Here is a 22975-nt window from a genome sequence, read left to right as displayed (position 1 = left end):
ATGACCTTGAGAATCTAGAAGCATTTGTTATGGCTACATCTCTACTTGCAGCAGCCCGTGCCAAATTCCTACAGCACTAATACATTCTACATTATAATATGTGGCAGTTCAGAAATCTCCATGTCAAAATGATGACTTCAGCCTGACAAGTTCCATGATTTGGTTACCCGAGAACCGAACTCCCGCCAACCCTGATAGTATATAAATAGACCGAAACCGCACTTCCTCTGAGCACTGACAACGTGACCATGCTGGGCCGTGAAACATCTGAATATAAATAAACTGCTGTTCTTCATTCTGGAAGTAGCTCAAACTCATATGAGGAACCATGACTTAAATCTCTTTTTAAGGTTTAGACGTTGTGGAGGTTTGAAGGAGAACCTGTAATAGACCTTTGTTAGGACTCTGTCTATAACTGTTGGGTTGGGAATATAGTGGCTGCAGGTATTGCAAACTGCCACAAGAACTAGAATTCATCATTTTTTGTCTGAGCCATCCTCTCTGTTTCTCTTTGTCTGGCTACTCACTGTTAATGGCTATTCACTATTAGGTTAGCTCTGCAATCTCTCTGTTTTGTAGCTATGTATCATAGCTAAAATGTGTTTAGGCTTGATATCTTTGCTGATTATGACAAAGAAAACTGGTAGGAAAGACTATGTACTTGGTAATATTTGGATTGTTATTCTGACTTATTATGTGTATGACTTTAGACTGTTTCTCTGAAGATGTTATTTCTTAAAGTAAACTTTAATTCAAGTTAATGTATCTGTGTCAGTGAAGGGCTGCAAAAAGTTTTACTACCAGACTGTGGGTATGGCTTATTTTTTGGGTGTGGCTTGTCAGCCATGTGGCCAGGTGGGAGGGGCTGTGACCAGGAAGGGCTTAAAGGTCATGTGACTGGCTTAAAAGTGGCCAACTTGATGTCACTCATGTCAAGGGTTTCAGTTAGGGTGCCTGGCCTCTCCTCGCCTCAATTTCCCTCTCTATTTACTATTACTGAACATCCAAAATATACTATTTAATTCTTTGTATCTTTGCCATATGTGTACATACATATTACACACAGGCACACAAAAATATACATTATCTACTATATAAACTGTATGTGTATGTACACACACACGCACAGCTCTTCTAAAATTATACTCATTCAGCCTCATTTACTGCGATAGGAAAACCATGCCCAGAACCCAGAAGAGAAAAAAAAGAAAAAAACTCAAAAAAATTCTACCGGTTCTGCATACCTGACCGTATCTGTAGCAGCCCATCACTGATCTGTGTGTGTCTGAGTAGTTATTCACAACTAATCTCAATCTAAAGGTTGTATATTTATGTTTGGGTATGTATATGTTGTTTGCTTTTTTAAATATGATAGGGTTTTATGTGCTTTTTAATATTAGATTTGTTTTCGCTGGAATATTGTTTTTATTATTGTTGTGAGCCGCCCCGAGTCTTCGGAGAGGGGCGGCATACAAATCTAATAAATTGAATTGAATTGAATTTGGTATAAACAAGGATTATCCAGTAATACCTCGTCTTACGAACCTAATTGGTTCCCGGGGGAGGTTCGTAAGACAAAAAGTTCGTAAGACGAAACATTGTTTCCCCGGCTGTCACCTTTTAAAACATCCGGGGGGCTTCTCAGCGTCCTCCTGAACCCGAATGCCAAACCCAAAGTTCCGGGTTTGGCGTTCGGGAGGCTGCCGAGAAGCCCCACTGTCCAGCTGTCGCCTTTTAAAACAGCCGGGGGGCTTCTTGGCGACCTCCCGAACGCCAAACCCGGAAGTTCGGGTTTGGCGTTCGGGTTCAGAAGGACGCTGAGAAGCCCCCCGGCTGTTTCAAAAAGCGACAGCCGGGCAGCGGGGCTTCTTGGCGGCGGCGGGTTCGTAAGAAGGAAAAAGTTCGTAAAAAGAGGCAAAAAAATTCTGAACCCTGGGTTCGTATCTCGGGTTGTTCGTAAGACGAGGGGTTTGTATCATGAGGTACCACTGTACTCTGCTCACACATTAACACCCTTCACCCAGAATTACTACAGGCAGGGATCTCTAAACTTGACAACTTTTAAGACTTCAACTCTTTCACAGGTAGAAAAGGGAGAGGGTGGGGGGAATAGGAATATGCCTGAGGCTGCTCCTTCCTGAACATGAGATTAAATTTGCTGCTCAGTTGGCAGAACAATTGAAGAAAAAAATGGATATTTACTGGAAAACATCTGGGTTCTCTTCTCACAGCTCCCCGCCCCTGGAAGCCTTAATTCTTGTGACCACAATTGAGCCCAAAATGTCTTTCGCTAAGTGAGATGGTTATGAAGTGAGTTTTGTCCCATTTTTATAACCTTTCTTGCCATTGTGGTCAAGTCAGTGTTTCTCAACCTTGGCCGCTGGAAGATGGGTGGACTTCAACTCCCATTCGCTGGCTGGGGAATTCTGGGAGTTGAAGTCCACACATCTTCCAGCAGCCAAGGTTGAGAAATGCTGGGTTAAGTGAACCACCCTGCAGCCCTTAAGTTAAACAACCCGGTTGTTAAGTGAATCTGACTTCCGCCAGGTCAGACTGTCACAAAAGGGGATCACGTGATTCCGGGGACATTGCAACCATCATAAATATGAATCAGTTGCCTCTCTGATCACATGACCCCAGGGATGCTGCGCCATATGAAAAACGGTCACTAAATAAACCGTTGTAAGGTGAAGATTCCCTGTAGAGAGAACTAAAAGCAGACCTCATCTTACGACCAAATTTGCGCCCACCCCATTGCTAAGCGAGATAGTCATTAAGTGAGATAGATAGATAGATAGATAGATAGATATATAATAGATAGATAGATAGATAATAGATAGATAGATAGATAGATAGATAGATAGATAGATAGATAGATAGATAGATAGATAGATAGATACATAGACAGAAAGATAGATAGATAGATAGATAGATAGATAGATAGATAGATAGATAGATAGATAGATAGATAGATAGATAATGGATGGATGGATGGATGGATGGATGGATGGATGGATGGATAGATAGATGATAGATAGATAGATAATAGATAGATAATAGATAGATAGATAATAGATAGATAGATGATAGATAGATAGATGATAGATAGATAGATAGATAGATAGATAGATAGATAGATAGATAGATGATAGATAGATAGATAGATAGATAGATAGACAGATAGATAGATAATAGATAGATGATAGATAGATAGATAGATAGAGATAGATAGATAATAGATAGATAGATAGATAATAGATAGATAGATAGATATAGATAGATAATAGATAGATAGATAGATAGATAGATGATAGATAGATAGATAGATAGATAGATATAGATAGATAGATAGATAATAGATAGATAGATAGATAGATAGATAGATAATAGATAGATAGATAGATAATAGATAGATAGATAGATAGATAGATAATAGATAGATAGATAGATAGATAGATAATAGATAGATAGATAGATAATAGATAGATAGATAATAGATAGATGATAGATAGATAATAGATAGATAGATAGATAGATAGAGAACTAGATAATAGATAGATAGATAGATAGATAGATAGATAGATAGATAGATAGATAGATAGATAGATAGATAGATAGCGTTGGTGGCTGGGGAATTCTGGGAGTTGAAGTCCACCCATCTTCCAACTGCCAAGGGTGAGAAACACTGCCTCAGAGTCATGCATCTCAGGCCCCTTGTTTGTGTGAAATGCCTCCAGTGGTGAGTGTGAGGGGCCATTCCTCCAGAGCAGGTGCATTGCAACTCCTTGAAAGCCAGGCTCTTCATTTTCTTCTGGTTGTTAAGTGGGAAGCTCTGGGGGTTTTGGGGGGGGGGGGGGGGGAGGAAAGCAGCCTGGGCCTTTTGCAGCCGGGTGGATGAGGAAGGCAGTTGTGTAACATTGCAGCAACGCCTCAGTTTACTCTCCCCAGGCTATCAATAATTCTCTTTGCTGCTCCCAGCGAGGAGGTGGAGGAGGAAGAGAGGAAGAAAGAAAGAAAGATGCTGTGCGTTTTGAACTGTCCATGTGACTGTCCAGGTGTGGAGGAGTCCGGGGGCATCTGAGCTGGTGCAGATGGAGCAGGAGGGGAAATAGGATGAAACAAAGAAATGGAGAGGAAGAGGAAGAGAGGGAGGAAGGGGAAGGAGAAGCGAGAAGGCAGGGGGAGGAGAAAAGAAAGAGTAAGAAGCAGAAGAAGAATGGAGGAAGACAAAGGGGAAGAAAGGGAGAGAGGAGGGAGGAGATTAGGGAAGGAGAAGAGGAAAGAGAGGATGTTGTCCGCTCAAGACTCCAAGATCCCTCTCACAGTTACGACTGCTGAACAAAGTACCACATATACTGCACCTGTGTGTTTTGTTTTTCTTGCCTAAATGTAGAAACCGACTTTTTTCACCCTTGAATTTCATTTTGTTCATTTATTTTATTTATTTATTATTTATTTATTTATTATTTTATTTTATTTATTAGATTTGTATGCCGCCCCTCTCTGAAGCCTCGGAGCGGCTCACACTGTAATAAAAACAATATAGCAAATCTAATATTAAAAAACATATAAAACCCTATCATTATTTTAAAAACCAAACAGCACATTCATACCAAACATAAAACAAAGTATAAAAAAGCCTGGGGAAACGGTGTCTCAACTCCCCCATGCCTGGCGGTATAAATGAGTCTTGAGTAGTTTACGAAAGACGGGGAGGGTGGGGGCAGTTCTAATCTCCGGGGGGAGTTGGTTCCAGAGGGCCGGGGCCGCCACAGAGAAGGCTCTTCCCCTGGGGCCTGCCAAACGACATTGTTTAGTCAACGGGACCCAGAGAAGGCCAACTCTGTGGGACCTTATCGTTCGCTGGGATTCATGCGGTATTAGGCGGTTCCGGAGGTACTCTGGTCCAATGCCATGTAGGGCTTTAAAGGTCATGACCAACACTTTGAATTGTGACCAGAAACTGATCGGCAGCCAGTGCAGACTGCGGAGTGTTGAAGAAACGTGGGTGAATCTTGGAAGCCCCACGATGGCTCTCGCGGCTGCGTTCTGCATGATCTGAAGTTTCCGAACACTTTTCAAAGGTAGCCCCATGTAGAGACCGTTGCAGTAATCGAACCTCGAGGTGATGAGGGCATGAGTGACTGTGAGCAATGACTCCCTGTCCAAATAGGGCCACAACTGGTGCACCAGGCGAACATGGGCAAACGCCCCCCTCGCCACAGCCGAGTAGTTCCCTCCCCCAGGGTAATGGAGGGACAGATGGAATTGTCCTTGGGAGGCAAGACCCACAGCCACTCTGTCTTGTCTGGGTTGAGTTTGAGTTTGTTGACACCCATCCAGGCCCCAACAGCCTCCAGGCACCGGCACATCACTTCCACTGTTTCGTTGACTGGACATGGGGTGGAGATGTATAACTGGGTATCATCGGCGTATTGATGACGCCTCACCCCATGCCTTTCCCCCTCCCACCACCAAAGTGTCCGAACTCAAGGTCAGCCTTTGAAACCGAACGCAGAGAATTTTCCCCGCCAAGAGAAGGAAATACTTTTTACACATGGCACATGGGGAAATGATGCAATTTGGCTTCCAGTGCACTGGTGAGAAAGGCTGCCAGTTTGGAGCGTTTGAAAGCAGAGCTGGACCGATTCACGGAGGACCAGGTTCCCATTGGGGGCCTAGGAGCCCAGATGCTTGCTGACCGTCTCCTGGATTACCAGCAGGATAGCTTTAATTGTTGGTTGCTGCGAGATGGCCTGGGTGTCAGCGAGCCAAATGGCATCTGAGAAATAAATCATAATTAATAAATAATCTAGTAAAAAATAATATTCCAGGCCTGTGCTTCACACAGGGCTCTATTTATTAACAAAGCCATATCAGGATTCGACTTGATTCATTCCAACTCTGAGTCCCTTAGATTACATCCGGGTCAAAACCCCATATCACAAACCCCACACCTAATTCCTTCCTGTGTTCGTTACTATGGAGTCTGCAGAAAGGAACGTGTGGTGGCATCTCTCTCTTTCTCTCTCACTCCCCCCCCCTTCCTCTATCACTACCAAGTCTTCGGAGAGGGGCGGCATACAAATCTAATAAATAATAATTATTATTATTATTATTACCACCAAACTGTGTCAGGCCAACTTTGACTTCACATAATTGGGCCTGACACTGGGAGTTAGATCAGGCTTTTCCAAAGGTATCCAGTTTGTTCTGCCTGACTGGCTCGGCAATGCTTAACAGTCCAAGGAAAAGAAATCAAACACACACGTGCTCTGATAATCAGCAAACTTGTATTAGATAAACAAAAATAGCTTACTCAAACAACAGTTCTTAATGTCCGAAAACAATGCAAGGCTTACTTCAGCCGCATACAAAAAACACAGGGAAAAACAAACAAAGACAACCTGGAATGAGCAAAGACGTTTCAGGAGTCCTTTTGAATCTTTGAAGCAAACAGCAAGTCCCAGAGTTTTCACCTCCCACTTGTCTGAAAAAGCTGGGTTGAAAACTCCAACGGCACAGAAACTTCGAAGCAGGAACCACAAAACAACACAGATAAATAGCCACAGTTTGCCTTGGCATTTGTTCCCTTTTATCCCTTTAGCCCTCATTAAGGGAACCACACCCAGCCCAGGTGCTCCTATAATGATTTGTAATACTCCTTAAAGCGATCCCTTCTTTGCATAGCTCTTCGGCTACGTAGATCAATATATTGATCTGCAGAAGAACTCAGGGAGGAAAGACTGTCTGAGGGACTGCAGGCCAAATCCCCTGGGCTGTCTGCTGAATCCTGTGTCCCAGTGGCCTCGTCCTCCTGGCTGTCTGCCACATCTTCCTGGCTGTCAGCCAGGCTTTCACATTCACTTTGTGCCGCATCTCTCCCATCTGTGGGAGCAATGGCTGGCCCAGGCCCAAACACAACACAGTTGGCTGTGAGTTTGGCACAAAATTCTGGACTGGATAGATCTGCAACCATCTTTTTAAAGTGTTGTCTTAACACGCGTTAGAAGTTCAGCTGTCCCCCAAAAGTGCTTTTCCAAACGTCAATTGAACTTTCCGTGTTTTTATTTCCTTTAAAACGTTCTGCTTCTCATCCCAAGAAGCATCTTCAGTTTTGTTGGATGTGGATTCAGTTCAGTTCTTGCATTAGAAGCTGCTGAAATGACACCTTGAAGGAAAGTGGTAGAGGAGAAGGAAGACTGGGCCCAAGAACAGGGGACATGGCCCGCAAGAAGCTCAGGAGAAACAGTCTAGCAGAAGACACGGGATAAAGGAACGGTGGTGGAGGAGAAAGAAGACCAAGAACAAAGAACATGGAGCACAAGAAGTTAGAAAAGTTAGAAAGTAGAAGACACACGATGAAGGAAAGATCATAGAGAAAGACAAAGAATGAGCCAAGAACAAGGAACATGGCCCACAAGAAGTTAGCAGAAATAATAGAAGACACATAATGAAGGGAAGGGTCATAGAGAGGGAGGAAGAATGAGTCAAGAACAAGGAACATGGCCCACAAGACGTTAGGTCGATTGGTAGAAGACATGCGATGAAGGAAAGGTCATAGAGAAAGAGGAAGAATGAGTCAAGAACAAGGAACATGGACCACAAGACGTTAGGGGAAATAACAGAAGACAGAAGATGAAGGAAAGGTCATAGAGAAAGAGGAAGAATGAGTCAAGAACAAGGAACATGGCCCACAAGACATTAGGGGAAATAACAGAAGACACAAGATGAAGGAAAGGTCATAGAGAAAGAGGAAGAATGAGTCAAGAACAAGGAACATGGCCCACAAGACGTTAGGGGAAATAACAGAAGACGGGAAGAAGGAAAGGTCATAGAGAAAGAGGAAGAATGAGTCAAGAACAAGGAACATGGACCACAAGACGTTAGGGGAAATAACAGAAGACAGAAGATGAAGGAAAGGTCATAGAGAAAGAGGAAGAATGAGTCAAGAACAAGGAACATGGACCACAAGACGTTAGGGGAAATAACAGAAGACAGAAGATGAAGGAAAGGTCATAGAGAAAGAGGAAGAATGAGTCAAGAACAAGGAACATGGCCCACAAGACTTTTGGGGAAATAACAGAAGACACAAGATGAAGGAAAGGTCATAGAGAAAGAGGAAGAATGAGTCAAGAACAAGGAACATGGCCCACAAGACGTTAGGGGAAATAACAGAAGACAGGGGAAGAAGGAAAGGTCATAGAGAAAGGGAAGAATGAGTCAAGAACAAGGAACATGGCCCACAAGACGTTAGGGGAAATAACAGAAGACACAAGATGAAAGAAAGGTCATAGAGAAAGAGGAAGAATGAGTCAAGAACAAGGAACATGGCCCACAAGACGTTAGGGGAAATAACAGAAGACATTGGAAGAAGGAAAGGTCATAGAAAAGAGGAAGAATGAGTCAAGAACAGGGAACATGGCCCACAAGACGTTAGGGGAAATAAGAGAAGACATTGGAAGAAGGAAAGTCATAGAAAAGAGGAAGAATGTGTCAAGAACAGGGAACATGGCCCACAAGACGTTAGGGGATATAACAGAAGACACAAGATGAAGGAAAGGTCATAGAAAAGAGGAAGAATGAGTCAAGAACAGGGAACATGGCCCACAAGACGTTAGGGGAAATAAGAGAAGACATTGGAAGAAGGAAAGTCATAGAAAAGAGGAAGAATGTGTCAAGAACAGGGAACATGGCCCACAAGACGTTAGGGGATATAACAGAAGACACAAGATGAAGGAAAGGTCATAGAAAATAGGAAGAATGAGTCAAGAACAGGGAACATGGCCCACAAGACGTTAGGGGAAATAACAGAAGACAGGGGAAGAAGGAAAGGTCATAGAAAAGAGGAAGAATGAGTCAAGAACAGGGAACATGGCCCACAAGACGTTAGGGGATATAACAGAAGACATTGGAAGAAGGAAAGGTCATAGAAAAGAGGAAGAATGAGTCAAGAACAGGGAACATGGCCCACAAGACGTTAGGGGAAATAACAGAAGACATTGGAAGAAGGAAAGGTCATAGAAAAGAGGAAGAATGAGTCAAGAACAGGGAACATGGCCCACAAGATGTTAGGGGATATAACAGAAGACAGGGGAAGAAGGAAAGGTCATAGAAAAGAGGAAGAATGAGTCAAGAACAAGGAACATGGCCCACAAGACGTTACGGGAAATAACAAAAGACATTGGAAGAAGGAAAGTCACAGAAAAGAGGAAGAATGAGTCAAGTACAGGGAACATGGCCCACAAGACGTTAGGGGATATAACAGAAGACATTGGAAGAAGGAAAGGTCATAGAAAAGAGGAAGAATGAGTCAAGAACAGGGAACATGGCCCACAAGACGTTAGGGGAAATAACAGAAGACAGGGGAAGAAGGAAAGGTCATAGAAAAGAGGAAGAATGAGTCAAGAACAGGGAACATGGCCCACAAGACGTTAGGGGATATAACAGAAGACATTGGAAGAAGGAAAGGTCATAGAAAAGAGGAAGAATGAGTCAAGAACAGGGAACATGGCCCACAAGATGTTAGGGGATATAACAGAAGACAGGGGAAGAAGGAAAGGTCATAGAAAAGAGGAAGAATGAGTCAAGAACAGGGAACATGGCCCACAAGACGTTAGGGGATATAACAGAAGACATTGGAAGAAGGAAAGGTCATAGAAAAGAGGAAGAATGAGTCAAGAACAGGGAACATGGCCCACAAGACGTTAGGGGAAATAACAGAAGACATTGGAAGAAGGAAAGGTCATAGAAAAGAGGAAGAATGAGTCAAGAACAGGGAACATGGCCCACAAGATGTTAGGGGATATAACAGAAGACAGGGGAAGAAGGAAAGGTCATAGAAAAGAGGAAGAATGAGTCAAGAACAAGGAACATGGCCCACAAGACGTTACGGGAAATAACAAAAGACATTGGAAGAAGGAAAGTCACAGAAAAGAGGAAGAATGAGTCAAGAACAGGGAACATGGCCCACAAGACGTTAGGGGAAATAACAGAAGAAACAAGATGAAGGAAAGGTCATAGAGAAAGAGGAAGAATGAGTCAAGAACAAGGAACATTGCCCATAAGACGTTAGGGGAAATAACAGAAGACAGGGGAAGAAGGAAAGGTCATAGAAAAGAGGAAGAATGAGTCAAGAACAAGGAACATTGCCCACAAGACGTTAGGGGAAATAACAGAAGACAGGGGAAGAAGGAAAGGTCATAGAAAAGAGGAAGAATGAGTCAAGAACAAGGACCATGGCCTACAAGACGTTAGGGGAAATAACAGAAGACACAAGATGAAGGAAAGGTCATAGAGAAAGAGGAAGATTGAGTCAAGAACAAGGAACATGGCCCACAAGACGTTAGGGGAAATAACAGAAGACATTGGAAGAAGGAAAGTCATAGAAAAGAAGAAGAATGAGTCAAGAACAGGGAACATGGCCCACAAGACGTTAGGGGAAATAACAGAAGACACAAGATGAAGGAAAGGTCATAGAAAAGAGGGAGAATGAGTCAAGAACAAGGAACATTGCCCACAAGACCTTAAGGGAAATAACAGAAGACAGGGGAAGAAGGAAAGGTCATAGAAAAGATGAGTCGAGAACAAGGACCATGGCTACAAGACGTTAGGGGAAATAACAGAAGACACAAGATGAAGGAAAGGTCATAGAGAAAGAGGAAGAATGAGTCAAGAACAAGGACCATGGCCTACAAGACGTTAGGGGAAATAACAGAAGACACAAGATGAAGGAAAGGTCATAGAGAAAGAGGAAGAATGAGTCAAGAACAAGAAACATGGCCCACAAGACGTTAGGGGAAATAACAGAAGACATTGGAAGAAGGAAAGTCGTAGAAAAGTGGAAGAATGAGTCAAGAACAGGGAACATGGCCCACAAGACGTTAGGGGAAATAACAGAAGACACAAGATGAAGGAAAGGTCATAGAGAAAGAGGAAGAATGAGTCAAGAACAAGGACCATGGCCTACAAGATGTTAGGGGAAATAACAGACGACACAAGATGAAGGAAAGGTCATAGAGAAAGAGGAAGAATGAGTCAAGAACAAGGACCATGGCCCACAAGACGTTAGGGGAAATAACAGAAGACATGGGACGAAGAAAAGGTGATAGAAAAGAGGAAGAATGAGCAGTTTCCTCGGACGAAGAAGAAGGTGGGGGTGACTTGGAAGAGGGGGGCTTGGCACACAGCCCAGGAAGCCAATCTCCATTATCTTTGGTCGATTCGGATAAGGAAGTGTTAGACCCACGCAGGGGCAGACTTATGCATCGAAGAGACCAATTGAGGGCATATTACAGGAGATAAGAGAGGCCACCTGTGTTTGGGGGGGGCTCCAGCAATTAGAGCTGCTGATACAAATAGCAGCGTGCTGGCTTGTCCGTTTTGGAAGATTATCTGATCGTTGTTTCTTTAGGACCCTGCCTTGCTGTTTCCGAACTTTGTTTGTTGATTTTTCACGACTTGGAAACCAAAGCAGCTAGCATACTGGCTGTTCATGAGGGCTAGAGGCTTGGTTTAGAACTAGGAGCTGGAAGTGAGATGAAAGACCCCCTCCTTGAGAAGGAACAAAGAGGGGGGGGGACATGGTTGGTTGGTTGATTGGACTTATATGCTGCCCTTCTCCAAGCACTTACAGCCTATAAAGTTGTGGTGTGGTTGGATTCCACTCAGGTCTTTTCAGCAAGAAAGCCTTGAGCGTTGCAGGCCCGAAACCTTTGGGAATTTGAGGGCTCCAGATGCAATGGAGGGTTGGGTCTTTGCCCATCGGAGCATCGTGACCCAGCAGGCACGTAGCATAAAAAGAGCAGCGGGATGGACTTCGCACAAAGCCACCAGGTTGGCAGAAGCTTTTGTCGTCGTTTTCACTTTTGCTGACCTCGTAGCTGGCTAAATTGAGCCGGCTACAAATCCTGGCTGGATTGTTAGCGTCCTCTGGGACATTCCTTCCTCTCAAATATGGTAGTGGTGCATCTTTTCCACCGGGTTAAGGGCAGAAGATGTGCTTCTCCTTCAGTTCCACCTGAGGCTCCGAGGCGGAAAGTACAGGGGGTGGACACAAAAATGGAAACACTGTAATTGAGATAGTTGTAGTGAGAAACTAGTGTGATGTATGTATCGTAAGGTAGAATATAGTGAGTAGTGTAAAAAAGAAATAAATATACAGGGGGTAGACAAAAAAATGGAAACACGTGACTTTTTGGCATCATAATGTTTGAACATGTTCAAATCAATCAAACCTTGACATATTTTAATGTATTTTTTAAAATTCTGTTATTTGATATGATACCTTTTTTTAAAAAAAGAAATTTAAGGAAATTGGTTATAACCTTCTAGAAATGGCAGACCTGTCAGACTTTCAAAGAGGCCAAATTGTTGGTGCTCGAATGGCAGGCGCTAGTGTAACAGAAAGTGCCCGAATGTTTGGCGTTTCAAGAGGTCATGTCTCAAAAGTCATGACTGCTTTCGAAAGAGAAGGGAAAACATCCTCAGCCAAGCACAGGTCTGGTCAAAAGTCGAAGTTGTCTGAGAGAGACCAGTTGGACTCTAAAGCGAATTGTTAGTGCGGATCGCAAGACCGCAGCTCCTAAAATCACTGCAGAGCTCAATAGACACGTACAGAACCCAGTTTCCACAAAAACTGTTCGGAGGGAGCTTCACAAATCTGGATTCCATGGAAGAGCTGCAAGGTGTTTCCATTTTTTTGTCCACACCCTGTAGGTGTCCTCTACTATTTCTCCTAACTTCTTGTGGTCCATGTTCCTTGTTCTTGACTCAGTCTTCCTTCACCACCACCACCACCTCTCCTCCTTCTGCTAGACCAGTGATGGCCAACTTTTTTGGTTCGCGTGCCAAAGGTTTAAGTTTTATTAGATTTGTATGCCGCCCCTCTATGAAGAAAGGGTCTACAGAGAGGGGGCGGCATACAAATCTAATAAATAAATACATAAATAAATGTGCTATCATGCGTGTGCGTGGATGTTCCCACTCCTTCCCTTCCCTCCCCTCCATGTGCGCACACACACCTGCGCTGCTCCCCCCCCCCCCACATGCGCACAGACCTTACTGAAGCCTGGTACATGAAAAAAATGCCCCAACAGGCAACCCGGAAGTTCAGGAAAACACACTTCCGGTTTGCCCATTGTGCAGTTTTTTGCACTCCGGAGGGTTCAGGAAGCTTCCCCAAACCCTCCGGAGTGCAAAAAACAGCGCGAATGCAAACCGGAAGCATTTTTTCCGTATTACAAATAAAGTTTATTTTTAATAATAATAATAATTTTTTAAAAGATTCGTGGACTTAAAGCTGCCAGAATTCCCCAGCCAACACATTAGATCAGCAGCATCCAGGGCTGAGTCTAGCAAGATGGATGGGTCCATACCGCCCCCCCCCTTCCTTCCCAGGGAGGCCCCGCCCCACCTTTCTGCCTCGATTTACTCCAAGCCGTTAATAATCTGGTAAATGATTTAGCTTTACTAGATAAATGGTCAAAGCAATGGAAACTGCAGTTTAATGTTTCCAAATGTAAAATAATGCACTTGGGGAAAAGGAATCCTCAATCTGAGTATTGCATTGGCAGTTCTGTGTTAGCAAATACTTCAGAAGAGAAGGATTCAGGGGTAGTGATTTCTGACAGTCTCAAAATGGGTGAGCAGTGTGGTCAGGCGGTAGGAAAGGCAAGTAGGATGCTTGGCTGCATAGCTAGAGGTATAACAAGCAGGAAGAGGGAGATTGTGATCCCCTTATATAGAGCGCTGGTGAGACCACATTTGGAATACTGTGTCCAGTTCTGGAGACCTCACCTACAAAAAGATATTGACAAAATTGAACGGGTCCAAAGACAGGCTACAAGAATGGTGGAAGGTCTTAAGCATAAAACTTATCAGGAAAGACTTCTTGAACTCCATCTGTAGAGTCTGGAGGACAGAAGGAAAAGGGGGGACATGATCGAAACATTTAAATATGTTAAAGGGTTCAATAAAGTCCAGGAGGGAAGTGTTTTTAATAGGAAAGTGAACACAAGAACAAGGGGACACAATCTGAAGTTAGTTGGGGGAAAGAACAAAAGCAATGTGAGAAAATATTATTTGACTGAAAGAGGAGTAGATGCTTGGAACAAACTTCCAGCAGACGTGGTTGGTAAATCCACAGTAACTGAATTTAAACATGCCTGGGATAAACATAGATCCATCCTAAGATAAAACACAGGAAATAGTATAAGGGCAGAGTAGATGGACCATGAGGTCTTTTTCTGCAATCAGACTTCTATGTTTCTGTCTGAGCGGCCTCCACACTGAGCCTGGATCGGAGCCCATCTTCAGTTGGATCTCCTTCCCTTTTGAGGACTATGGGGCGTTGGCTCAGGCCCAGGCAGGTGGGCCCTTCATCAAAGCACCCTCCTTTCCAACAGCTATTTCAGCCAGGCTGGGGAAGGGGGGAGAGGCTTGCCCTTTGCAAAGAGCCCCTTCCCTTCCCTGCAGGCTTACTGGCAAGCAGTTTTCAAAGCAATCCGCCCGCCTGCAGGCCGTGCCGTTGCCAAGGGAGGATTCGGCTTGGCTTCCTCACCTCTGCCTCCTGCATGCAAAGAAATCCTTCCAGGAGGCTCCAGCATTGGTTCTGCTTTGGGGGCTCCTGGCTAGGTCCCTTTAAAGGGGGCCGCGGGGGTCACAGGCATTGGACTCCTCGGAGTTGACTTGAAGGAACATGTGAGCCAACATATGTCCTCTTTCCACGGTGCATTCGAAATGGACAGTGAGATAGAAACCTAGAAGATTGACGGCAGAAAAAGACTTTATGGTCCATCCAGTCTGCCCTTATACTATTTCCTGTATTTTATCTTAGGATGGATATATGTTCATCCCAGGCATGTTTACATTCAGTTGCTATGGATTTACCAGTCACGTCTTCCAAGCCTCTACTACTCTTTCCATAAAATAATATTTTATGGAACCTAGAATTATATTATGAGGTGGCAATATTACTTATTATTATTATTATTATTATTATTATTATTATTATTATTATTAACATAGAAACATAGAAGTCTGACGGCAGAAAAAGACCTCCTGGTTCATCTAGTCTGCCCTTATACTATTTTCTGTATTTTATCTTAGGATGGATATATGTTTATCCCAGGCATGTTTACATTCAGTTACTGTGGATTTATCTACAACGTCTGCTGGAAGTTTGTTCCAAGGATCTACTACTCTTTCAGTAAAATAATATTTTCTCATGTTGCTTTTGATCTTTCCCCCAACTAACTTCAGATTGTGTCCCCTTGTTCTTGTGTTCACTTTCCTTTTAAAAATACTTCCCTCCTGGACCTTATTTAACCCTTTAATATATTTAAATGTTTCGATCATGTCCCCCCTTTTCCTTCTGTCCTCCAGACTATACAGATTGAGTTCATTAAGTCTTTCCTGATACGTTTTATGCTTAAGACCTTCCACCATTCTTGCAGCCCGTCTTTGGACCCGTTCAATTTTGTCAATATCTTTTTGTAGGTGAGGTCTCCAGAACTGAACACAGTATTCCAAATGTGGTCTCACCAGCATTCTATATAGCGGGATCATAATCTCCCTCTTCCTGCTTGTTATACCTCTAGCTATGCAGCCAAGCATCCTACTTGCTTTCCCTACCGCCTGACTGCACTGTTCACCCATTTTGAGACTGTCAGAAACCACTACCCCTAAATCCTTTTCTTTTGAAGTATTTGCTAACACAGAACTGCCAATACAATACTCAGATTGAGGATTCCTTTTCCCCAAGTGCATTATTATTATTATTATTATTATTATTATTATTATTATTATTATTAGATTTGTATGCCGCCCCTCTCCATAGACTTGGGGCGGCTCACAACATGGATTACTATGGATTAAAGAATGGATTAAATTGGATAATAACAGAACTTTAGCAATAGAAGGACATAATATTCAAGAGGGATGGCACGCACACCTGTGGGGAAAAGAGCATATTAAACACTCACAATTTAAACAACATCAGATAGGGAATATTCTACTCGAACATTGGAGAAAAATGAGGAAAAAGCATTATAGAGAAGTTATCTACATTGGAAGCCCAAATACACGCAAATATAATTAATAATAACCAAATCAAAACATATAAAGAACTCAAAAGTGAAGTCCTGGAGTTAGATTGGTTATCTTATTTCCAGGTACAAATTAGATATAAAGAAGAACTAATTGAATTTGGAATATGTAAAAAACCCAGCAACATAGATAAAATTTTAATAGGACATAGAAACATAGAAGACTGACGGCAGAAAAAGACCTCATGATCCATCTAGTCTGCCCTTATACTATTTTTTGTATTTTATCTTAGGATGGATATACTGTATGTTTAGCCCAGGCAGGTTTAAATTCAGTTGCTGTGGATTTACCAGCCACGTCTGCTGGAAGTTTGTTCCAAGCCTCTACTACTCTTTCCATAAAATATTTTCTCATGTGGTTTCTGATCTTTCCCCCAACTAACCTCAGAAGGTGCCACTTATTGAAAACACTTCCCTCCTGAACTTTGTTTAACCCTTTAACATATTTAAATGTTTTGATTTACTATCGCTTTGAGTTTCTATCCCGACAAGCCAATTTAAGGTCTAGGGTTTCTTTGAAGAACGGCCATCCCAGCTTTTGCAAAAAAATAATAATTTAGAATACAAAACAAAACAACCGCCGGAGATCATCTCAGGTGAGCAGGAGACCCGAGCTTTGCCTCATCCAGTTTCATCCAGGTCTGATGCTGGTTTGTCGGTTTCTTCCCTAACGCTGTTGCTGCTGTTGCCATGACTGCGAAGCCACAGGTGCTTTGTGAGTTTGTCTCCGCTGTTTTTGAAGCGGCACCGAGTTGCGATGCGGTGCTCCCGGGTTTCAACAATCTGGTGCTGTGCTCAGGCGGCCCAGCAGAGCCCGGAAAGACTTAGCGAAAAGCATCTGCTGAACGTTTTAGCCAGCGACTTTTGCAGAAAGCTTTTGTGTGGCTTAGCGTGTTGTTCAGAGCTGCGTTGGCTCCGTTCAATCCCCAGTTTAAGCACCTCTTGTGTTTTAACCTTTACCACCTCTCAACATCAGTTCTGGGCTCCGTTGTGTTCATAAACCGAGGACTCCTCGTAGGGGGTCCTTGACTTACGACGATTGGTTTAGTGCAGGGGTGGACTGTTACCGGTTCAGGCAAACCACCTGAGGGTGCAATCCCATCCTATATCACTGGGGGTTGTTTTGTCCCATGCATGCGCGGAAGGCACACAGGAGCGAATTGCCATGGTTTTTTAAATGACGCATGCATGTGCACGCGCGCTCACATTTCCGGTGTTGGGCGAACCAGTTCTTAAATTATGTCACGCCCACCTCTGGCTTAGTGATCCGTATTTATAATGGTTGTGGTGTCCTGCGACCTTCCGACATGCAAAGTCAGTGGGGAAACCCGATTCGCTTAACAACCATGTTACCAATTTAACAACTGCAGTGATTCACTTAACAACTATGAAAAGTTGTAAAATGGAAGGAAAACAACGGTTTCACTTAGCGACGGACATTTGGGCTGTAAATTGAGGACTTCCTGTATATCTCCAACCAGCTGTCCCATTTCCCCCAGTAATTGTAAGAACCCTATTGAAGTTTGTTGCAAAATTCAAAAGCAGAAGCACACACAGATGACTGATTCAGCTGGATTCAATAACTACTTTATAAACGTAATACAGTAGTACCTCTAGATACGAGCTGCTCCACATGCGAGTATTCCAAGTTACGAGCTGAGATGCGAGCAAAATTTCTGTTCGACACCCGAGCTCAAATTCGGGATACAAGCCGAGCTTCCACTAGGTGGCGCAAGAATCTCCTTGCTTCCAGTTATCTCGGTGCAAAAAACACCAAGTTTAAAGGCATTCGTTCGAGATACGAATTGATCGACATACGAGCTCTGGTCTGGCACGAATTAAACTCGTTTGTCGAGGTACCACTGTAATAATAAGCTGGATTTAATAACTTCTTTATAAACATAATAACAGATGAATTTACAATACCATCAGCAGAGTTCTTCTTCCAGCAGTTACAGGCAGCAGAGAACAGTTAGTTTCATTTCAGGCGACTTCAGGGTGAGAGAGCACAAAGTGGAGAGTGAGCCACAACCAGCCTTAAGCTTCTCAGTTTCGATTCTCTGCACAGACTCAGACGTGGTTAGCTCTCATTGGCTGACTCAGTTGCTATGCCTATTCATTGGCTGACCTTGTTACCACTGGCTCTCCCAGTGCATGAATATTCTAACAAACCTCAATTGTGACTGACTCATATTTATGACGGTCACACCGTCTCGAGGTCGCGTCCTCCCCTTTTTCAACCCTCTGATGAGCAAAGTCCATGGAGAAAGGTCGTAAAATGGGTCAAAACTCACTTAACGACTGTCTGGTCTTAACAACAGGGGCTCAGTTTTTGTTGTAAGTCGAGGACCGCCTGTAGTTCTCTCTACTCAAGTTACAATAGTTTAATTAGTGACCGTTTTTCAAACAATTGTCGTAGCATCCTTGTGGTCCCATGCTCAAAATTCAGACGCTTGGCAACTGACTCACATTTATGACCGCCGCGATGTCCCAGGGTCAAGTGATCCCCTTTTGGGGCCTTGTGACAAGCAAAATTAGCGGGGAAGCAGATTCACTTAAGAACCGTGAATCAACTTCCATAACTCACTTTAAAAAACATTCCAAGAAAATTCATAAAACAAGCAAAACAAATTTCTCACTTAACAACCTAAACGTTTGTCTCAATTGTGGTTGTACATTTATCTGTATTTTATTTAATTTTTAATTTCTTTTGTACTTCTGTGACGATACTCTCAGTAAATTTGGCATCGCGCACTCGGAAGGAGAGTGGATCAATTTGAAAAAAAGATCCATCAGACGGGATTTAGCTGGACGGCTGGATTACGATCCGTGAATCACCCCGGCGGGGTTTCTCAGTTGATCTTCCAGAAACCATCCAACTAGGGAAGGTCGGGATGGTTCTGGAAAGAATGAACTGGGCGGAGAATTTGTCGGGAAGCCCATCCGTGCATTGTGTTTGTGTTCCTAGCCAACGCAACTGACACTCTGGCAAACTTGGCTTTCTCAACACATTCCTACTGCGGTGCTGCAATTGCCCCGGACTCTGGGGAGCCTGAGAGAGAAAGCCAACCCTTCCCACCCATCCCGGAGCTCTAGAAGAAGGGAGCGGTCCGGGATCTTGTTTCAGACTTTAGGGATCTCCAAGCGTGGTCCCTTTAAGAGAGGAGCTCCCAACCTTGGAAACTTTAAGACTTCTGGACTTCATCTCCCAGAATTCCCCAGCCACCTCCCCCCCCCCTTTCCTTTTTTCTTATCTTTCCTTTCTGGGTGGATTTGATTTATGTCAAGTCAATTTCAATCAGGATTTAAATCGCTAGTAAAAAGGCTTGATTTAAATCAACTCGATTTAAATTTATCTCTGTCTGTCTGTCTGTCTATCCATCCATCCATCCATCTGTCTATTACCTGTATATGTCTGTCTGTCTATCTATCTGTCTATCGTCTATCTATATGTCTATCATCTATCTATCTATCTCTGTTTATCTATTTATCTATCGATCTAGCTATACATCCATCCATCCATCTTTCTATTATCTATCTATCTGTTTTTCTGTCTGTCTGTCTGTCTGTCTGTCTATATTATCTAATTATCTGTTTTTCTATCTATCATCTATCTATCCATCTATCTGTCTCTATCTATCTATCTATCTATCTATCTATCCATCCATCAGATTTCTATGCCGTCCTTCTGGGTGGCTCACTATAAACAGATACAAAAATATGAAGAAATCTAATATTAAAATATTCTAAAAATCTCAATACTAAAAACACATAGAAAATCTAACTTAAATTACATTCTAAAACCTCTATATATTCCTAAACCATTCATCCACATCTTCTAAAATCATCATTTAAAAGAGCGAACGGTCATCTCCCTCCCGTAGCGGATCCTCTTTCTGACCCACTGTTGACTCACCCACCGTCCCAATAATGAAGAATACAAATATATCATCTCCCGCTACGTAACTGAGATCCATTTCATGCTGAATAAACTAAATTATTAATGTAGGTTAAGTAGAAAATCTATCTTTAGATACATTTTACCCCAAAAGCATTTTGTTTAAAATAACTTATAAAAATGAAAAAAAATCTGATTTAAATTTTAAAAATCCAATTTAAATTTTAAAAATCCAAATTAAATAATAAAATATTTTTTTATTTTTTTTTAATGATTTTTATCCTGGTTTCTTTCTTTCTTTCTCTCTTTCTCTCTCTCTCTCTTTCTCTTTCTCACTCCTTTCTCCTTCCTTCCTTCCTTTTTTTTGTCTTTCCTCAAAGATTTCTATGGCTGTCCATCACACAATAAAAACTATGTATAAAACAATAAGAAAATCTCTTTCTTTTTTCTTTCTTTTTTCTTTCTTTCTTTCTCTCTCTCTCTCTCTCTCTTTCTTTCTTTCTTTCTTTCTCCTTCCTTGCTTCCTTTTTTTCTGTCTTCCCTCAAAGATTTCTGTGACTGTCCATCACACAATTAAAAAAACAAGTATAAAACAATCAGAAAATCTTTCTTCTTTCCCTTCCTTTCCCTTTTTTTTTCTCTTTCTCCTTCCTTCCTTCCTTTTTTTCTGTCTTTCCTGAAAGATTTCTATGTCCATCCCACAATAAAACCAATAAAAATAAAACAATCAGAAAACCCTAAAAGCAAGAGGAAGATGCCATTCTACCGAGCAGTTCCTGTGAGTTATACCACTCTTTTTTTTTTTTTACGTGACGTTCTCGTAAATTTCATTCTTCCCTGTGAATCTCCTTTGTAACAGGAACCCAACTTTATTTATTTCGGATAAACAGCTGTACAAGGCCAGTGGCGGCACTGAGACCTTTAAGATTAGGTGTCTCCCATCCTCCCATTGGGTGCCGCTCAGTGTCCGTTTCAGAGTGAGTGGCATATAAATGCAATAAGTTAAATAAATAAATACATACATACATAAATAAATAAATAAATATGCTGATGACATTCGGTTTCTAATGGTGCTGGAAGAAATAAAATATGTCAAATTAAACTTATTTGACGTATTATCTCCGAGTCCTCGGAGAGGGGCGGTATACAAATCTAATAAATTATTATTATTAATTATTATTATTATTATTGTAAAATAAATCAAATAAGTAGGAAAAAATTTTATATTGAATATATAGGCAGTGTAGGAGCCTCTGTATTTGTTGGGTTTTGGGGTCTCGATCGTAGGGTGTGTATGTGTGTGTCTCCAAACGTGGCCGCTTTAAGACTTGCGGACTTCAAATCCCAGAATTCCCCAGCGAGCCGTTATTTTGAGAGACAGTTTTAATCCGTTGTAAGGCGAGGACCCCCCTCCTGCCTTTGAAATCTGGAAGAGACTAAGAGGACTTGGTGCATAGCGGTTGCCATGGAAGCAATTGAGAAGCAATTTATAGGTTATGACCTATAAAGCCCTTCATGCCATCGGACCAGAATATCTCCGGGACCGCCTTCTGCCGCACAAATCCCAGCGAACGGTTAGGTCCCACAGAGTTGGCCTTCTCCGGGTCCCATCGACTAAGCAATGTCGTTTGGTGGGACCCAGAAGAAGAGCCTTCTCTGTGGGGGCCCCGACCCTCTGGAACCAGCTCCCCCCAGATATCAGATATCAGCCGCCCCGAGTTTGCGGAGAGGGGCGGCATATAAATCTAATCAATAAATAAATAATAAATAAATAAATAAATAAATAACCTTTATCTTTTATTTTCATTAATGGGAAAATCCCCCCTCCCCCAGTGAATAGAAGGGAAATCCCAAATGTGCATTTTGTCACTGCTGAACATCAGGAATATTATAGCGGTGAATTCGGGGGGATTAGGCACATTGCGAGCTGTCCATCAAAAGCTGTTAATCTCGACCTGGCTTACATGTTGCAAGGGGTGGATAAGGGGTGGTGTGTATGTGTATATGTCTGTGCATCCTTGTGTACAGGAACAACTCCGCACTATAGAGCTGAGATTGATCCTTCCACGTCTGTAGAAAGGGGGGGTGGGGGTTGCTTTTTATTTATACACTAGTGGCTTAACTATGGCGCTCTTGGTGGGAGTGGTGTCTTCTTCTTGGTGGTTCCTAAATTAGGCTGTTGTTTAGCATTATCTTGTTTGTATGTATTGGTAGTTCCTTGATTGTGGTGGTGTTCATTGTTTGACGATGTGGTGGTATGAATCTTGATAATGTTACCTAGTTGGGTCATGAAACGTGTTAAAATGTCTTGGTAATATAATACAGTGTTTCCCAACCTTGGCAACTTGAAGATATCTGGACTTCAACTCCCAGAATTCCCCAGCCAGCGAATGCTGGCTAGGGAATTCTGGGAGTTGAAGTCCAGATATCTTCAAGTTGCCAAGGTTGGGAAACACTGATATAATAAACCTTCAACAAACTTTAAGTAGAGTTAAGGTAGCGATGAGGGTTAGTCAGTCAACGAATCAGACTTAGTACAAAATAGAACAATGTGTTCTAATGTTAGTCTGTGTATGTATTGATTGAGGCTTGCATTGTATATATATTGAGAATATAGATTGCTGTAATTGTGAATGACTGTTACTGACTACAATATTTGCCTACTGTAAATACTATTTATACATATAATGTATGTGGTCTTGTTTTTTGAAGTACTGCTCATATCTGGTATGTTAGTTGGATATCCTCCACCTCAATTATCAATTGCATACGGTCTGCTGTTATGCCCTTTGTTAAAAGGGCATGATAAATAAGTAAGTAAATAAATAAACGTCCGCGTTTTCCCTTGGCCAGGGGTAATACAGCTTACTCCTCATAGAAACCTAGAAGATTGATGGCACAAAAAGACCTCCTGGTCCATCTAGTCTGCCCTTATATTATTCCCTGTATTTTATCTTAGGATGGATCTATG

General features: G+C 42.4%; 1 protein-coding gene across 1 annotated transcript in view; it reads left to right on the top strand.

The window, feature by feature from the left end:
• Positions 1-22975, top strand: part of UBE2R2 (ubiquitin conjugating enzyme E2 R2) — an 84602-nt gene that overhangs the window by 50622 nt on the left and 11005 nt on the right. The gene's annotated exons all lie outside the window — the stretch shown is intronic.

The sequence above is a fragment of the Erythrolamprus reginae genome, chromosome 2 (assembly GCF_031021105.1).
Source record: "Erythrolamprus reginae isolate rEryReg1 chromosome 2, rEryReg1.hap1, whole genome shotgun sequence".
Classification (NCBI taxonomy): domain Eukaryota; kingdom Metazoa; phylum Chordata; class Lepidosauria; order Squamata; family Dipsadidae; genus Erythrolamprus; species Erythrolamprus reginae.
Note: the sequence above shows the minus strand (reverse complement) of the source record. Positions and strands in the feature narration are given on the sequence as shown.